The following is a 19,841-nucleotide window of genomic DNA, read 5'->3' on the forward strand; positions in this document are numbered from 1 at the left end:
CTACACATACAGTTACTTGTTTACACACATGCATATATTAAGAGTGTGTGTGTGTGTGTGTGTGTATGTGGTCAACGTTTCACCCAGCAATTGTAAGCTTGCACTAACTTAACCTCAATATCCAATGCACGATGTTAAAATTTGTTCAGTTCTTTCCTAATACGACGACTATCTTCTAGACACCTCCCCGCAGAAGCAGTTGAGTTTCACTGGCCACGAGAACTATCTGGATTCTGGTGATAACTGGGTCATGTTCTCATCAAATAGGTGTGTGGTGAGACCCAAGATTCTGTACTGAACACAGTCCCTGGAGGCCCAGACTCTGCCCTGTGAGCCACTGACCTAGGATCTGTAAACGTCTTCCACTTAGACCAGGCTGGCTCTGTCTTCCCCAGTGTCTGTGTGCCCGGTGTTGCTGGGGCTGCTGAGTCCTGCAAAACTCTGTAGCCAGCCTTCTAGTAGAAGAACTGTGTGGGCTGAAAGTGTCTCTTAGTCTCTTCCTTGATAGCCAATACGATGTCCATTTTAGCCAATGTGGGGGAGAGATTATTAGCAGAAATGAGGTAAATACTAATGGTAAAATGGAGCACCTTCCCACAGCAGTTACTACCATACGATGGGTTCAGCCCCAGGAAAGGACATTCAGCTATCATTTCCTCCCACTCCGTAAACTGAATATATTCAAAGCCAGCAGATCTGTAAGATATTCCAGACAAAGCACCAGTAGCAGAGAGTTAAGATCTAAATGCAACAATTCAAAAGCCAGGAGAGAGACCAAGAAGCACATGATAGCTTTATTATTCTAAATTGCCCATTTTAGCACAGATTCTAAAATTGAAACAGAGCAAATTCTGCCTCTGCCTGTATCAAAATGGTCCTCGATGCCCTCCAGCCCTCCAGATCTACAGATTGAAGATTCAAATGAGCTAATGGGTCGTTCCAAGCATGTGCTCAGGTGAGCCTTTGTGTGTCCTTCCTTTCAGGGAAATGCCCTCTGCCCACGGCCTACAGTTAAAGGATTTTGTGGGTTGATTCTCTTCGGCATAGAGCTCAGTATTAATCCAGGCTAGCTGGGTCAGCGACTCTTTCCTACTGCCATCGTAAAAGATGTTAATGACAAGCGAGGAGTCATCCTGTGACTCTCCGTGATTTCTGCCTTCCTTTTTTATTTCTTGTAAGTGGCAGGATGAACATAGTCAAATTCTGGTGCCCGTTAAAAACTCCAACAAAATATTTTATAGTCAAATACTTCATGTTTTTTTTTAAAATTTACATTCATTTTAAACTTGTTTATTTATTTTTAATTTCTTCTGTATTAAATATTTTATCAGCTCTGTTGCCAAGAACCTGGCTCTAATTTGCTTCTTAAAACCCCAAATTTGGGGACGAAAGTCAGCCTCCTCAGATGACAATCTTTCTCAAATAAATTTGTCATCAGTGTACTAAGGATCTTCAATTCCTGGGGAGTTTAAGGACATTACTTGCTCTGTAACTGCAGCCTTGCAAGCACTGTGAGGCCAAAGGGATATTCCTCCTTTCCGAGGGATTTCTCAGTCCGAAGCCACCATTTCTGGTCACCTTCAGTCTTCTGCAAAATGCTTGGGGGAGGGGCATAGTTTCCAGGTGTGGGGTGGAGTGTGTTTTGATTTTTTTTTTTATTGTTTCTCTTCTCTTCTTTCTCATCCTAGCATACTGGATTTAGTTAGAAAGTTGAAGCAACAGACTGTGCCCCAACTTATGAGTAGGGGAAAGACAGAGAAACACACGCACACACACACAGGGCGGGGTAAGGGGGAGGATACCTAAGTGGTTGTATTAAGGAAGTATTTACTTAATACCAATGCTCTGACTTGGATATACTTTGTCCTCCAATGGTTGTAGACTGTATAGTGGTGGGGACCTTTAAGAAAGATGGAGTATTGGAGAGGTGACTAGGACATTGGGACGCTGTCCTCGGAAGGGATTAGGTAGTTACCATAAGGCCCTGACTAGGAAATCTTTAGGAAATGAACCTGAATGTTGTTTCATTTTTCCTGGAACACGTTTCATGTTTCAAAATTCTTAGAATATGGACCGAAATAAAACCTAGATGGCCATTTCCTTCTTAACGAAGCTTTCAGAAAGATCATTTCCCAGGAAGTTTACGGGAAGATGAAAAAGAGCCACCGCTCCCATTCTGTGTGCCATACCAGACGAGCCCTGGTTGTCCTGTGAGCTCTGTGATCCTCTCCCATTGTGTGGGAGCCACAGTATCTCTCAGCTTTACAAAGGAAAGCGCCACGGACACTCACTCCGTGTTACAATACAGGAAGCTAGCACCTCCTCGACCACGGAGAAGCTTCATCTGTCTTGACTTGTCAGGGCTTTGTGTGCTGGGATTGATGGAGAATTCCTCAGGGGCGAGCTAATGAATATGCATGTATAATGGAGGCACTTCATTAATGGCTTATGTAGGGGTGAATTGCTCTGCTAATTTAGTTTGCTCAATGACACAGGTCTAGTAGGGAAAGGAAACCACAGAATTCCCCCCTGCAAGAGGTGACCTAACCAAGTCTGGTCAGTGTTGCATAATGCCATTGTATCAACTACCAAATAGAAGTACACCGTGCCCAACATGGCGGTACATGGCGGTACATGCCTGTAATCCCAGCTACTTGGAAGACCGAGGCAGATGGAGCAGCCTGGGCAACACGGTGAAGCTCCGTCTTAAAACATCAAAATAAAATACACTGGAAAAATCAAAGCCTTATTAATCACAAGCTCCTTTCTTTGTAGCCACTGAGAAACGAGCCAATTAACGTTGCTGATATCGTCGATCCACCTTCACGTTCTTCAGATGCAGACTTCTTATTCTTGAACATAAAGGGCACTGAAAGGGGCCAGGGAGATGGCTTACCTGGTAAAAACGCCATCTCTCAAGCGCGACAGCTAAGTTCAATCCCAGGACCTACATGGTGGGAGGAGAGAACCAACCCTCGACAGTGGTTCTTGAAGTCCACACACAAACTGTCTCATTCATGTAAGCATCCTCACATACACACATGTGCACATAAATAAAACCTTCAGTTCCATGAGTCCATACCATAATTTTAGCTAACCCAAGTGCTAGCCTTTTAGATTGATCAAACACCAGTTCCCGTGGCAAGTGTGTGTGTGTGTGTGTGTGACTATTTTGGGAAATAATTATCAGATATCCATCTGAATGACCAACATTTTTGTCATTATTTAATGTGACATCTGCATAAAATAGATTAGAATGTAGGTCTGAGCATGTTTCATGCCTTTCTGTCTTGGTTTGGTTTGTTGTGCTCTTGAGGAGAGAAGCCAGGGCCCCAAGGTCAGTAGACAAATGCTCTTTTTTTTTCTTTTTGGAGCTGGGGACCGAACCCAGGGCCTTGCGCTTGCTAGGCAAGCGCTCTACCACTGAGCTAAATCCCCAACCCCTGACAAATGCTCTTTTGCTGACCTATGACCCAACCTTTTTCCTTTGCTCTTTAGTGAGAGCCTTGCTATGCAGCCCGGGGACATCTTGAACTCATTTTCTCCTTGCTCGACTCTCTGAACACAGCATTAAGTGGCAAGTCACCGTGCATGGCTTCTTGCTTTATTCTTTACCATAGCAGATCCAAATAGAATGGTTGTGTTCTATCAAGGCCACACTGAACTTGCAGGTTAGAAAGTTCTGGTCCACAGAAGCAGCTCCCAGCACATTTCCACACAGATATGAGTTTCTCCAATAAACTGAACATTTTTAATCATGCCTCTTTAACCTAATTTCCAATATAAACAGTTTTCATATTGTGAGGACTCATTTTGGCTGTCATCTTGGTTAGATCTGAAATCAACCAAGGGACTTGTCCAGGTAGATCTATCTACTTGGTGTTTTCTGGAAAGATTAACTGAAGAAGGAAGGTTTTTCCCAGAGTTGGCAGCGTCTTCCAATGGCAGTTTAGAAATAAAGAAGTGTGTGGGAAAAGCTGCTTTTGCCTATACACCTTTGCTCACTGCTCTGGAGCGCACCCAGCAGACGTTACTGTGCACCCAGGCTGACAGTGGAACTCAGCTTCCAACGTGCACTGAAAGACCAGCTCTAACAAATCAAATCCCCTTTTAACATGTACTCATTCTATAGGTTCTGTTCCTCCATGGAACCCTGACTAATATCCACACCTCTGGGATTTTGTGAGGTTTTCCTTACTGTCTGTAATACTCTCCCACACCTTCAACTTAACTTTTTTCAGGACCTTTCTTGAGTCTCACTTCCCTTTCAAACCACAGTTAAAATACAGGATTAGATGCTATATTAATCAAAGTTATAATAGGAGTTATATTCATAACCAAATGGGAACCTCAGCATGACATCGACAGGTTTCAACCCCTGCTGCGTTCAGAGCCTCAGTAAGATCTGAGATGTACAGGCGTCAGGAGAGGGCCCAGAATTCCAGGGGCATCGGATGGCTGTTCTTATTCATTGCTTTCTCTATGGCTGCCATGGCTGCGTGCACTTCACTGCTCGCTTTGCTACTCTGGCTTTCCATGCTTTCTCACAGCTACACAGTGGATCGAGACCTGTGTCTCCCACTCCCTCATCTGGATGGAGCCATTCGATTTATCCAACTTAGAGTTTTCTTCATGCAGAGCTACGTTTTGACTGCCTAAGTTTGTTAGACACATCATGGAGACAGAAGTCACTTTTGTTTTATGACCTGTCACGATTAATATTAATATTTATTAAGACCTTGGAGACTTGAAAGTTATAGTGCTGGGGTTTACAGAGCCACATTAATCCATATTTTCTTTTCTTTTTAAAATTTGTGATGATGATGATTGTGATGGTGGAGAGAGAGAGAGAGAGAGAGAGAGAGAGAGAGAGAGAGAGAATATGGTATTGGGGGAAGGGGGATTGTGCCATGGTGCACGAGTAGAGATCAGAGGATAACCCTGTGAAACCTTTTTTTTCTGCCCTTGCATGAAGCTCCAGGGATTGAACTCAGGTCATCAGGTTTCTGTGAAAAGCCCTTTATATGCTGAGCCACCTCACTGGCCCTAACAGAAAGCATAAAGTTCTGTAAAGTTATAAATAATAAATAAATAGCAAACATTTGTATGTAGGTGAAGATTACTTATTAACAATTGCAAAAAAAAAAACAAAAAACAAAAAACCAGGGAATATGCCACATTGATAACTGCGGGACTCACAGGAACTCAGCTGGCAGAGAAATGGTGCGTGAGATTCTTCTTTTCGGTTTGCAAGTCAGGAATCTGTAAGCGGAGGCAGATCTAGGTAAGGAAAAGAAGCTAAACTGTAACCAAGGCAGCCTGCCTCAGCCGGCTTGACCAGCTGTTGAGAACGACAACAGCGAAATAGATTCTTTTAAACAAAATACATGCATCCATTATAATGTAAAATATTTTTAATTAAAACAGGCTTTAAAGCAATACCCTGCACACTAACAAGAGGAATGTATAGATGTAATTGAGACAAAATATCTAAGCTCCGTTCTAGATAATCTCTAGTTCTCTCCTGCCCTCCCACAGTCCTCTGTCACTCAGCGAGCTTATTACACAGGCCATCTCTTCAGAAGCAAGGAAAGTAGACGTGGGTCTTTTCCTTCAATTATTACTTATTTATTTAGTGCATGTGACTTATTTATAACTATAGACTTTATATGTTCAATTAGGGCCAGTGAGTGAGATAGCTCAGGACCCCTCTCTCTCTCTCTCTTCTCTCTCTCTCTCTCTCTCTCTCTCTCACACACACACACACACACACACACACACACACACACACCTGCATCCCTTGCACCCCCACACATGTGCACACATGTGCACACATGTGGCACAGCATGGAGCTCATGGGGAGGAGGTCAGCAGATGATTTTCAGGGGTCTGCCCTCTCCTGTTATTTTACTGTAGGCGTCCTGGGATTGCAGATTCACGTTGCTCTATCTGGGGTTTCCATGAGTTCCTAAGGTTGAATTGGGATTATCAGGCTTGCACAGTTAAGTGTCTTGAGCCAATGAGTCATCTCTACAGCCTGAGGCAGGATTCTCTTCTGCTTATCGAGTAAAGCCTTATGAACGGGCACTCTGGGATGAGGGCATAGCTCTTTGTGTAGTAACAAGGTTGTGAGGCAATAAAAGGGCTGTGTTGGCCTTTATAACCTTCCTTTGACTAACAAGGAGGGTTGGATTTGATGGCTGGTGGAGTCCTTTCTTCTTGCCATTCACAGTGCTTGCACAGACTTGGGGTGAGGGGAAGTCCTGTCACTATCTGATCCATTCTTGACTGGGGAAGTCACTGAGTTCTTAAAAGGCTGTCCTTCCACTTACCTGAGGAAAGACGGGCTGGCTGCTGCCCGTCTTGGTGGTGGTGTGGAGAGTAGACTTTCATCATACTCAAAGTTCATGGACTGCAGCCATCCCGCTGTGTGTTTGAGGTAAGGGTCTTCTCCTGAATTAGAAAAGGAAGCCAAAGCTTTGAGAAAGTTAGAGAGCTTGAGTCAGACTTCCTTGGCCTCATCTGGGAAAGAGACAGGCTTCGGAGAACCTTTGGAATAATTAGAAACAAAGCACTCTGGGACAAAAGCTCAGAGATGAAGACAGGCAAACATGTGCACAAACTATTTTTAGTTTGGTTTTACAACCTACATGGTTACATGCCTCATAGACATAAATCCTTTGCTTTCCTCACGAGTAAAACTTAGCTCTCTACAGACCTACCTCTATATAAAAACCTTTCTGTGTTGCATGTAATATAAAACAAACCACACTATCATCGGCTAGGCCTGGCCCAGCACATAGCCGGAGACTGCATATTTCCCTTTTGCCAAAAACCTGTCCCACCAAAGCTGGCTCTGCCTCTCCAGAGCTCCAAAATCGCTCTCTTCTTCTTGTGCCTGGCTGATGCCAAGCCCTCTCAGCGCTCCCAAATTTCTGCAGCTAGTTGCGGGCGCACGCTGGACAATCCAATGCTCCTCAGCGGTTAGCTTTCCCTGGAGCTCAGTTGAGTTGCCACAAAATGGGAAACACCAGACAATCTTAGTTTAGAATCAACAGATAAGACAGTCGCTAGGCTCAGAATCTAGCATCCTAAACTCACCAACTATTCTATGTTAGAAATCTTCCAGTGGCGGATCTTGGTGGATTCCACCACCTGAACTAACTTCTACCTGCGCCCCCCCCCCCCGCGACCCCCAACCCCTGCTGTCTATCTACATCGTGTCTGCTTTGATCCCACCCCTCTGCCTCTTTGTCCAAGAAGAAGCTTCCTTTCCCCTGCGTTCCCTCTTCCTCCCAGGACCCGGAAGCCCCGCCTCCTCCTCGCCCTGTGATTGGTTTCTTGTCATCTTTATTATTTAATCAATTAGGGGAAAATCTGCATACAAACAAGCACAGCGTCATCCTATTAAGTACGATTACACAAATGAGCTTGCTATCCAAGAGGCAGAAGAGGGACTAAACAAAGATGGGAAACTTTCAATGCCACTTGGAGATGCCAAGGAGCAAAAAAAAAAAAAAAAAAAAAAAAAAAAACAAAACAAAACAAAAAAAACAAAAACAAAAACAAAAAAAAAAATCTGGAATCACAGAAAAGGAGGAGTAGGGAGAAAAAAAAAAAAGGACTGAAAATTCCAAACTTGTAGAAACATTTCAACCCATAGACTCAGAAATCGCAGCAAATAAAATAAGCAGAACGTCTGCCCTGTCAAGACACGCTGTGCTTAAAATACTGACAACCAAATAATACTGACAACCAAATATTAGTGTGAAGATAACTGTTGACTTCCCATAAGACACAAGGCGAGCCAGAAATCAATGGAAGGACGCCGGGGCAAGGGGGAAAGGAAGTTGACCTAGAACTCTATAATTAGTAGAAATATCTGTCCACAATAAATGGTACAATAACGAACTCTCAGCAGATGAAGGGATAAACAAGACATGGTGGAAATATACAACGGCGTTTTCTCTAGTCATGAAGAAACACAGAATGTTTTCAGGAGAATGGGTAGAACTGGAGCGCATCACGTTAACGCAACAAGCCAGATGCGGCAGGTTTTCTCATTCATGTAGAATCCCTACCTGAGCGGATGCACATTTGTTGTTGATGATCAAACTTCTTTGTAGGTCATTTGACAGCTGGAGACACACATTAAGCCATGCGTCTCCTCTCGAGGTTGCCGTCTATGCTGAGGTAAGATGTCTAACAACGGTGGCACCAAGGCAGGATTCTGCTCAGCAGAGGGTCCCGGCTCAGGGTTCTGTGGGGAGAGGCTGAGATTAATTGTAGGATGGTGCCATGACCAGAGCAACCATTAGAAATGAAAATTGAGGCATAATTTTAACAGCCAATGAAGGAAGAAAATGGAATATGAAAGCCACCAAAACTTAATCCAAGGAAATAATTGATAGAATGAGAAACAAAAACCAGACCGGACAAATGGAAGTGAAACAGAAAATAAGCCCCTGCGCCAAGCATAGTGGTTCCTGGGCGGACTGGCTTCCTGCAGAAAAGTCCTAAGAGATACGATTAAATCCGCTAAATCATAGCAGCTCAGCGGCGCAGCAGCACGGCAGCGCACAGACTCGATAGCCACATATATGATAATGTATACAGCCTAAATTAGACTGAATGGGTTATTAATAATTTCTACTTACCGTCTTGTACACAAGAGAACATTTTAGAATTATTTTTACCCAGCAGTTTCAACAAAAGGCTTAGAAGTTCTGCCTTGCCACAGGTAAAACACACCTTAAGCCCAGGAGTTCCTTCTCTAACCATACAGGTGATTCCGATTCTGCGGGTGAAGTCTTATTTTGACAGCTTGAGATGGGAAACTCTGGGTTCGCCACTTATTGCTAAGCTCTTGCCCACAGCTTTTGAGCATGGGTGTGCCCTTGTCTCCTGATTGGCGGTGGGAGGGCTTAGACACTGGGACCAGACGGAACTGCAGAGCATTTACATGAACTCCTAGGTCATCTGAAAATCACAACTAAAAGTTCCACAGTGGGTGTGGGAGAGCAACCTGAAGGTCGATGGACGGAAAGACTGGGAAACTGGTCATGGGTACGGCAGGCGCGAGAAACCTCATCCTCAAAGCAGAGTTCTGTCTGTGAGCAGGGGAAATCCTGGGGGACGCAGTAGGAAAGGTTATACCGAAGGGAGCTTTGGGAGCTTCCTGGGCACCTAGACGCCAAGTTACAGACGAGGGGAGGAGAGATTGGTCCTGATCATTTGGAATTTGCTTTCGCACTCATATATCCTTTAGGAATTATCTAAGTGGAACACAGTGCATGGTGATGTTGTTGACAACAGAGCAAGATACTGGTTACCAGTTGCTCCAGAGAGAATGACGACATCCGGTGGGGAAGATTGGAACACGCATGCGGAAATGGTCTTCGGTTCTGGGATATCATCGTCATTTCTAGGGCTCTTACCTGCAGGCTCGTGAGCTCCTGACCTTGGAGTCTACTTGTATGGTAGAGATGGAGACTTTCTTTAGAAATAGCCTTCTTGGGTGTGCTTCTGTTGTTGCTGTTGTGAACACGGGCAGCTTAGTCTCCATGTGGTTGTCTTTCTCCATCTATAAACTGTGGAACGTGATATTTACAATATGCCCAGCTGATGGGGAGTCTCATAAAATAAAGTAATTACAAAGACTTTTATGTTATGTGTGTGATAAAATAAAATTGACTCCATTTCTCCCGCCTTTAAAACAACGCACAGTGAAGTCAATGTGCCATTTTATAATGAGGACCGAAATCTAATTTAAATACCAACTTTAGTCACTTGTAAAATTGAAAAGAAAAAAAAATTACCAAGGACTCTCTTTGACTTGACTGAAAAATACACCCTGTTTTCTTGTCTTCTAATGACCTCTTGATAGTCACAAAAGATAAGGTTACATCTATGTCATCAAAAATGTGAGTATATCACGGTTCCTAGCGGTGCTTTTAAAATCTATTATGGTGATAATATTTCTGAAGAGACATTAAATTCAAGGTACAGACTCTCATCCATCCATCTGTTTGCAATACCAGTTTTCTTACTTCCAGTGAAATTCTGACCATAACCATCAGATGACAGAAAAAAAAAGCAAAAAACAAAAAACAAAAAACAAACAAACAAACAAAAAAACCTTCTGGATTCTGATTTTACCCCGCTGAGGTACGACAGTTTTATGACTTGCTGAAGACAGTGCCTGAGAGGTTGTGCCTCCGGACATCTTCTGTGCTCTCGCTTCCTGGTGCTCAGACCGGAAGCTCATCAAGCAGGCGGTGGTGAAGTCAGTCGTGTGATTATTTCCTAAGCCTAGCGTTTGAGAGCGATATCTTACTTTTAAATGTGGCCAGCTCCCAGGGCCTCTGAGCAACGCCAGACAAACACACCGATCCCAGGGCCTGCAGACGACGCAGAGCAATCAGACCGTGGCTGTTTATGTGGCAGGGGCCCCCAAAGAAAGAGTTGCGCACAAAGCGTGTGAGGTCAAGAAACCCAAGGCGGTGGGACAAGCTGTGTAATAATTTGCTCTTAGGTTTCCTGCCGTGGTTCTGATTTCCTAAGATAGGGGATTTCCCCGTTCCCTCCAGCTCATTAATCACAGTAGCTTCTCATTATGAACAGTACAGTCCCAAAGACAGTACTCCAGGACTTGGCAGGGAGATCCTGTGTCTGTCCTTTGAATGTGCCAGAACCCTCTGAACCCTGGCACCTCTGATTGCACTTAGCCTTAATTGAAGAAGCTAAGGAACATAAGCCTTCCTGAGCTGAGCCACCTGGAGCCGATTAAAACCCTGGTCCTGCTGTTGGAGTGGCCCAGGGATTGTGCACGCGGGGTTGTTTTAATCTTTTCCAAGTCAGGCTGTTTAGAAATATCCATACATCAAATGTTCATGGGTCTCATACGCTTTCCTTCCTCGGGGGAGAATTCAATCACCGGTAACACAGAGTGGGATTACCTCGTCGTGGCAAGCCATCTGGAGAGAGAGGACCCACTACCCCTGTAAATATGCTCAGAGATTTGCCACTATGCTTGTGTAGTTTCCGAGGGCACTCCAAGCTGCCACGTCTAAAAGACGTTTCCGTTAGCGTGTTGAGAATAAGATGCTATTGGAGCGGATCTTAGGCCTCCCTGTGTGCTGAAGTTCTCTGGGGCCGCAGGATGGCCTCAGATATCACGTGGAAAGTTCTTCTGAGGACGACCACTGAGAGGGGCCTTGAGCCAAATGTTAACGGAAAGGTTGGTGAAGCTGCAAAGAGGCAGAAACTAACTCGGACACTGCTGAGCTGGAATTCTGTTTGGTAGATCTATTCTGGAGTACTGGCTTCCTTGGCAAATAAAGAAAAAAAAATAATCAAAGCACTTTAGAGGCAAAGGTAGGCAGATCCAAGTTCAAGGCCTGCCTGAGCTCTAATATTCTACATAAGAGGGAGAGAAAAGGGAAATTTAGATTAATTCCAGAAAGCAGAACACTCAGAAAGGCAAGCGTTGAATGAATGGCTTGACGATGGCTTCAATTTTCCTCAATGAGAGAAAACCAGGGTTTAGGACATAGATATGACATAACCCAGACAGGAGCCCAGGAGATCAACAGTCAGAACCAGCCAAACCTTGGAAGAAGCTCTTATCCTCTAAAAAATATAGCCAGCCTTCAGAGCAATCAAGATGGCAGTCTCCTGAATGCAAAGCTAGCCCATGCCAAATTGGGAATGCACTGTGATGGAGGGGAAGGACTTGCTGGGAAGGTGGAGGACAGACAGACTGATTAGAAACTTACAGTTTGTTTAGAATTAGTTTTGCTAAGTCTTGAATGTCCTTACAATTGAAAGCACCAATAACCTCTACAAAAAGTATCTTCTTGAATTTGCAATCCTTCAAACAAAACTTAGATCATTAAATTATGATACACAGCCACATTGATTTTGAGCAATATGGGTAAAGCTTTTAGGAACATTTGATGAGGCTAACACCAAGTTGATATGAAAACCAGGAATAGAATTATGAGAAAGAAAGATTTCCAACTCAGCTCAGTTTTGAGCATAAGTGCAAAGATAAAAAATAAAGCTATTAGCACACTAAACCTACAGATGTGTAAAACCAATCCACACATAATGGCCCAAGAGGGTTAGTCTCAAGATTAAATGGTAATCTAACACTAACAGAAAAGTCTAGACTTGGTAGAAGCTAGTGTTGTGTGAAAGGAGGGAAATCAATTGAGAAAATCCCTCCACAAGATCCAGCTGTGGAGCAGTTTCTGAATTAGTGAAGTGATGGGGAGGTGGTGCCCACTGTGGGAGGTGCCATCCCTAGGCTGGTGGTCCTGAGTTCTATAAGAAACCAGGCTGAGCAAGCCATGATGAGCAAGCCAGTAAAGCAGCACCCCTCCATGGCCTCTGCCTCAGCCTCTGCCTCTAGGTTCCTGCCCTCACTGTTTTTGATGAACTGTTATATACAACTATGAGTGAAATAAAACCTTTCCTTCCCAAGTTGCTTTTGGTCATGGTGCTTCATCAAAGCAATAGTAATGCCAACAAAGGCAATATTCAATCCTGACCCCCCCTCCCCAATTCTACTGTGTCGGTGTTTACAGTCAACCTGGTATAACCTATTTACCTGGGAAGAGGGGACCTCAGCTGAAACATTGCCTGGATCAGATTGGTCCATAGGCCTATCTGTGGGGAATTAGCTTGATTATTGATGGGGACTGTTCCTCAGGCAGCTGGTCTTGGGTTAGCTAGAAATGCGGGGAAGCAAGCCAGTAAATAGCATTCCTCTGTGGCCTCTTGTGTGCAAGACACCGGTTTCTCTAGATGGTAGATGTAATCTATAAGTCCAACAAACCCCTTCTTCCCTAAGTGGCTTGTGGTCATGGCGTTGATCATAGCAAGCGAAAGCAAACTAGGACATCTACCATCAAAACCTTAGAGCAGGGCCTGGAGGACGGCTCAGCTGGCGAAGTGCTTGTCATGAAAGCATGAGCATCTGACCCCAGAACCTATCCAAAAAGCCTGCTGGAGTGGGAAGGTAGAGATGGGAGGAGTCCAGGATAGTCAGCCTAGTGTAATTTGCAAGCTCCTGGTCAGTGGGAGGTCCTATCTCAAAAACAATGTGGATGATACCTAAGGAATTATATCGCTTGAAGTTGATCCCTGGCCATGCTGGCAAGTACTTCTATTGTTATCATATGGGATAGGAAGGTCTCATGTTCAAGGCTGGCTTAGAGTATGTAGCAAGATCCTATAGTGGTACGTGCCTTTAATCTCAGCACTTGGGAAGCAGATACAGGCAGATCTGTGAGTTCGAAGCCAGCATGGTCTATAGAGTGAGTTCCAGGACAGTCGGAGCTACACTGAGAAACCCTGTCTTGAAAAACCAAAGTAAAAAACAAAACAATCTTAAAGGCCATGGTTGTAGCTCAGCCCTTGCCTAGTGTGGGCTTTATCTTTGGTACTAAGACAAGAAAAAGAAAAAGAAAAAAGAAAAAAGAAAAAAGAAAAAAGAAAACCTATAACAAATACACATGCTGGGTGTGGTTGAAAGTATTCACCTCCTGTCAGGTTGAAAGGCGAGGGTAGCCTGCTATCACTATTTCTAGTCAACTTTGATCACACACCCAAGCCAGTAACATGCTTAAGTTACTTATAACAGCAGGCAATGAATTAACATACACAGCAGACACGGTTCCTACCAATAAACCTAACCAGAGAGTTCTGGATCCCTTCTGAGTAAGAGCTGCAATACAAATAGCATGTAAGTGAATAGGAAATACAGTATTTTATTCTGCATTGGTTTGTTATTTTGATGATAAAAATATTCAAAACAAGTCATCTATCCCTTAATATCAAAAATCAATGCAATTTCAGTCAACATCTCAATAGTTAGACTACTAAATTTTACATAAAAATGGCTCTGTACTTAATTTGATGAATCAAGAACTAATAAAAAGTGAGAATCATGTTTATCAAATACTAAGCCTTAAAGTAAAGTTATAGGTCTGAAACAGTGTGGCATCAAGACGGTGATAGACAGTGGGCAATAAAATTGGACAGGCATTTTAATTAATGGTTGATAAAAATGAATGTGTAGTAAATGGTTCTAAAAACATGGCCTCCAGAAACAGACAAAATAATTCCCTTCTCACACTACACCTGGGAATCAATTTTATGTGGGCTAAACGTTTTAACTTCGGAATACAACATAAGAGAAAACTATTATTATATTAGGACTTGTTTAAGTAGATCTGAAAATCCATGACTGTAAAATTTTAAATAAAATGTAGGGTTAGAAAAGAAAGTTGGGGGCTGGAGAGGTAGCTCGGTAGATAAAATGCTCACTGGACCAGAATTTGAACTCTAGTACCTGTGTTAAAACCCAGGCACTGTGGCTCAAACCCCTAAACCCAGCACCGAGGAGGTCTAGACAGGAGGACTCCTGAGGGCTTGCTGGCCAGCTACCCTAGCCTAATATGCAAGCCCTAGGTCCCAATGACAGCCTTTATCTCATAACACAAAGAAGACATGCTGTCCAAAGAGGACAGCATCAGAGGCTGACCCCTGGCCTCACACACCCACACCTGCACGCACACCCCTCCCTCCACACAAAGAAACCCACATTAAAACTAAAAGTATCATCACATACTTAAAATCATAGCACGTGGGAGGCAGGGAGACAAGGATGCTACAAGTTTGAGGTCAGCTTGGTCTACACAGTGAGTTCTAGGCAAGCCAAGGATACAAGTCAGAGACACTGTTTGAGCAATCAAAAGAGAAAGGGGTAGGCAGGCGGGGAGGGAAATTAAGTTGGAAAGTGATGGACGGTGCACACATTGGTGATTATGATAAAATGGCATGCAAATTCTAAAGATAACCATGGATAAAGCCCACTCCTCCCAAATGCAAACATCTATACAGACAATATAGTAAGCCTTCTTAATTCTGTTAATAGAGAAATGAATGCTGGAAATCAGTGAGATTTACATATTGTCAAAACCTCATAACATCAAATATTGGTGAATATTTGGTAAAAACGTGAACTCATGTAGATTGGTGTTTGTGAGAGGAAGTGGGGCTTGTGGAAAAGGCAAAGCTAAGAACTACTCCTAGAGCCAGTCTAACAGCCACGGACGGTCAGACTCTCCCTCTCTGTATATCCTGTTTTCTAAGACATTGGTTTCATCCTTGGAGATCTCTGGAGTAAAGGTTAGCATTTCTTCTAGGCTCCACCCAACAGTTACCTAGCAACAGCCAGGTGGGAGCCTGGCTGCTGTGAAAGGACAGGTTAGCCTCTCTCCCCCTCCCCTCCCCTCCCCTTCCCTCCACTCCCTCTCCTTACCTTCCCCTCTCCCTTTTCCCTATACCTCCCTCCCTCTCTAGCCTCCCCATGTACTCCCAGTGGCTTCTTCCCTTCTTTTCTTTCCTCTCTCTTTCTGTTCCTCTCTGTCCCATTTCTTTCCCACACTCTCTTTTTACCTCCTTTCTCATGCCCCTAAATAAACTTCATTTTATACTAGACCCATTGTATGGCTGGTACCTCCGGGTGGGGATGCCTCAGCATGGGCCTGACAACACCCCCCCCCCCGCCCCCGCCAAATAATGCTACCACATTACAAAGCTTATCACTAAGGACTTGGAAAGCCCAAAACCACACTAGGCACAAGATAAACTACAACGTAGTCCCCTCTCCTCCCATCTGCGCACATACTAGTGGATTGTTACCATTATTATTATTATTATTATTATTATTATTATTATTATTATTATTATTATTATTATATGTCTACAGTGCTGAGCTGGAGAAACCCAGCTAGTGATCCATTCCCCTCCACACTACAGGGCTAGGAATGGGACAAAAGGGGTTGGTTTAATGAAATCATGAAAGCATTCCCTACAGGGGTGAGAAAACGGCCCCATGGCTCAAACACTTCTGACACAAGTAAGAGGACTGAGTTTGGATCCCTAAAATGGTGTAAATGCCTCACAGGCTGCTTGAGCCCTGCACTTTACTTCCCGGTGTGGGAGGTGGAGGCAGCAGATCCTGGAGCAAACGGCCTGGTGAGCCCATTCCTGTAGGCGGACCTCTGACTGTGATTGGAAGAGTCTGGTTCAACTAATCAACGCAGTAAACAGCTGTGAAGGATGCTCTACATAAACCGTGGGTCTTGCACACATGCACACATATGCATTCAAACACACACACATACACACACACACAAACACACACACACCACATGAAAAGAAAAATAAATAAAACGTTATAGTGCATGTTAAACAGCCTCTTTTCAAAAAATCTTTATGCATGCTTCTGTTGTGTAATTTGTCTACAACGAATATCATCTAAAGCAGACCAGTCCTCTTTCATCAAACAGCACTAGCGTCTTGCATGTGTTTGTGCCCCTGTGCAGGGAACTGTCACCACACATGTTTTCTACGCTGACCTGGAACTATTTTCTGTCCTGTTTTCTTCCATCATTTCACACAACCCATAGACCCAAGCCATCCTCACGTTTGACATTTTTGTAGTTATATACTTTTTCACTAAATTATTTTGTCAAGATTTGCTTAGCTATTAATTGCCTGTTAATGAGTTTTAAAAATTCATTGGCCATTATGAAAAGCATAATTGTAAATCTCTCTGCAAAAATAATGTTCCCCTTCATAGGTACTTTTCCCCCTGGGGATTTGTGCCCTTAAACCAATGTTCCAAAATGAGGAATAAAGTGAGTCCTATAGTCTACGTATGTTTCTTTTCAGAAAAGAATATGCCACTCTTTTTACAGGAAATTCATGACTATACCTCAGCTCCCAAGTGTTGCTAGCAAGTGCTTCTTAAAAAATATCATTATTCGATACGTGTGAAGAAATATATGGAGATATTTTAATTAGAAGTTCTGGAACGATTATGGAAGTTAAGCATTTTTTCCAAGGCTTTGTTCACTATTTGTATTTTCTCTGGTGCAAACCATCTGCTCACATCTTTAAAGCCATCTGTCCAGTCTGGCCTGACTGTGGCCCACACAGATATTATCTTGTCTTATCTGCATAATACTCAATGTTTTCTGTTGTGTGTACTGCAGGGCTCTCTTATTAGCCTATTGATTTTTTTCTGGTTTGGGATGAATACTCTTTTGTGCTTCACTGGGCAGTATGTGTGGTTGATGTATGTATGTATAGACTGTCTTAGCATGACTCTAACTGTCATGTGTATGTATGTGTAGACTCTTAGCATGACTCTAACTGTCATGTGTATGTATGTGTAGACTGTCTTAGCATGACTCTAACTGTCAGTATTTCAGGTCTTTGTTCACCAGAAGGGCATATTTTTCCGTTTGTTACCAAAAGCTGTATAATAGACATAAAAGAACTTAAATAGTGTTTGAATGCTACTTCCTCTCCTCACTGGTTCATTATCAGATGACCGATCCAAGCCCAAAGGCTGATTTGTGCAAATACCTGTACCATACACTGCAAATAGCTGAAAATAGAAGCTAGCATCTATATCAGGTTACCCCTTTTCTACTAAGCCAGCTAGCATCTGTACCAGGCTATCCCTTTTCTACTAAGCCAGCTAGCACCTGTTCCAGGTTACCCCTTTTCTACTAAGCCAGCTAGCACCTGAACTAGGCTACCCCTTTTCTACTAAGCCAGCTAGCACCTGTACCAGGCTACCCCTTTTCTACTAAGCCAGCTAGCTCCTGTACCAGGCTACCCCTTTTCTACTAAGCCAGCTAGCACCTGTACCAGGCTACCCCTTTTCTACTAAGCCAGCTAGCACCTGTACCAGGCTACCGCTTTTCTACTAAGCCAGCTAGCATCTGTACCAGGCTACCCCTTTTCTACTAAGCCATCTAGCACCTGTACCAGGCTACCCCTTTTCAACTAAGCCATCTAGCACCTGTTCCAGGTTACTCCTTTTCTACTAAGCCAGTTGTTCAAATCCTTCACAGATACCGGAGCTGCCCCAGGAGGATAGTTTCCAGGAACTCTCTAGATTTCAGCAGGAGCAATCTGATCATCAGTGTTGCATTGGGAACAGATGAAAGCAGAGCATGCCCTTGAGGAAGAGACTGGCTCAGAGCTGACCCCGCCCATCATGTCTTTCCACATAGTTTTAAGTAGAGAAAAGCCTGTTGACTTCTGACCTGGTATCCACTTAAGTGGTCAGTCCATATTATTCCCCTGTAGATTTAATGGTCGTTTTGGTGGATCCTCCATCTTTTTCTTTTAGGGACTTATTAATTAGCACTACTTTCTCTCCCCTTGGGCATGCAGTTTGCAGAGAACTGTGTGAGACACACAGAGATCTGACACTGTGGAGCTTAGGCCTTCATTGAGGATTCTCACAACCAAACGCAGGAACAGCTGAGTGCTGTATCCTCCTCACAAGAACACACTCACAGACTGAACAAAGCATGGATTTGTTTGCAACGAGGGGTGGGGGCACAGCTCGGGGCTTGACCACTGCCTCCACCCCTGACACTCAGGCTCCACGCACCTCCTGTTCCGCATCTTATATTCATGCAGAAAACTGTCAGTGTTCCAGCCATTGCAACTAACTCCCAAGCAGAGAGAAAGGGGAAGACGGAAATAGCTGGTGCAGAGTCTGCTCCTCTCTTGCTGGCTTTTCCCCCTGGCAGCCTCCGGTGGTGTTTGCTTTTGTTATTTTCCAGAGCTACGCTGCGTGATCGCCACCAGCAAGAAAGGGAGCACATCGTGACTCTCGGCAAAACTGAAAGCCCTATTTGTAAATAAACCCGGAAAAGTGCAGTCGGTCAGGCATTTCAGAGACCGAACCCTCTAGTATGTAAAAATCAAGGGTAAACTAGTAAGTGGGTTTTGCCAGGTTAAAACCATATGACCGGGAATTCGAGATTAACCCTTGATCTTTCTTGATAGTAAATTGGTGGGTGGGGATGAGGGATTGGGGTTGGGGATTGGGGGGAGGGCGAGGTGGGGGTGGGGGTGCAAAAAGCCCTGTGCTAGGATGAGGTGAAAGTTCTCAAAGCAGTGGAGAGAGGAAACAGGGAGAGGAAAGGATGGAGGAAGGCCTTCCTCGTGCTTTCTGGGAGGGAGAGATCTGCAATTTACCTCCAGAGATGCAGAGGCTGCAGCACCGATGTAAACCCACTGCTGTGTAGATTAACTGGAGAGAACAGAGTCCAGAAACAGACCCCTATACTGATTAAAACAAACAAGCAAACAAACAAAACCCTGGGGCCTTGAATGCCAGCAATTGCTCTACTACAGAGCCGCATTCCCAAACCACGTGCTGATTTTGACAAGGATTCAAAGGAGAACAAAAAAATATTGCCTTATTTTAAATAAATAAATAAATAAATAAATAAATAAATAAATAAATATATTATCTCCGATGGGTAATAAACCTAAATGTAAAACCCAGAACTATTAAATTAGCAGAGTAAAACACATCAAATATTTTGTAATCTTGGACTAGCAACCATTTTTAAAATATGATACCCCTAAGCTACTACGAACTATAAAGAAAAAAAGAAAGATAAAACGAAGTTTAACAAAATCTAAAACGTCCGTTCCCAGGCACAATTAGGAAATAGAAAACGCAACCCACAGTCTGGGGAAGGGGAATTTGTAAGTAAAAGATTCGATAATGGATTTGTGCCCAGAGAATATATGAAGAACCTTGAAAAACGGCCACAACTAGTAAATCTAATAATAAATGGGCAAAAAAAAGTGTATAATTTACCAACCTCTAAATGTCAGACACTGAAAAGTAACACCACAAGAGAGAAGCCTATTACTGAGAGAAATTTATGTCTAACGTTGTAGTGACCCAGCCTATATGCTGAGTCCCGAGGCAAGAAGATCCC

At 43.6% G+C, this 19,841-nt stretch overlaps 2 long non-coding RNA genes across 5 annotated transcripts; one reads left to right on the forward strand and one right to left on the reverse strand.

Moving 5' to 3' along the window:
• Positions 1-395: 395 nt before the first annotated feature.
• Positions 396-11,626, reverse strand: LOC102556079 (uncharacterized). Of its 4 annotated transcripts, none has more exons than XR_005495619.2 (5): positions 9,438-11,626; positions 8,082-8,260; positions 6,333-6,453; positions 5,200-5,280; positions 396-2,947 (listed from the first exon to the last, which is right to left on the reverse strand). It is a non-coding gene; the product is annotated as an uncharacterized LOC102556079 (long non-coding RNA). The 4 variants fall into 4 exon arrangements; XR_005495621.2 differs by lacking the exon at positions 9,438-11,626 and adding an exon at positions 8,752-8,896 and having other exon boundaries at positions 2,156-2,947; positions 5,200-5,262; XR_361181.5 differs by lacking the exon at positions 9,438-11,626 and adding an exon at positions 8,752-8,895 and having other exon boundaries at positions 2,161-2,947.
• On the forward strand, positions 8,960-9,657 carry LOC134482617 (uncharacterized). Its single transcript, XR_010059003.1, has 2 exons — positions 8,960-9,112; positions 9,269-9,657. It is a non-coding gene; the product is annotated as an uncharacterized LOC134482617 (long non-coding RNA).
• Positions 11,627-19,841: the final 8,215 nt, after the last annotated feature.

Source organism: Rattus norvegicus, chromosome 17 (assembly GCF_036323735.1).
Source record: "Rattus norvegicus strain BN/NHsdMcwi chromosome 17, GRCr8, whole genome shotgun sequence".
Lineage (NCBI taxonomy): Eukaryota > Metazoa > Chordata > Mammalia > Rodentia > Muridae > Rattus > Rattus norvegicus.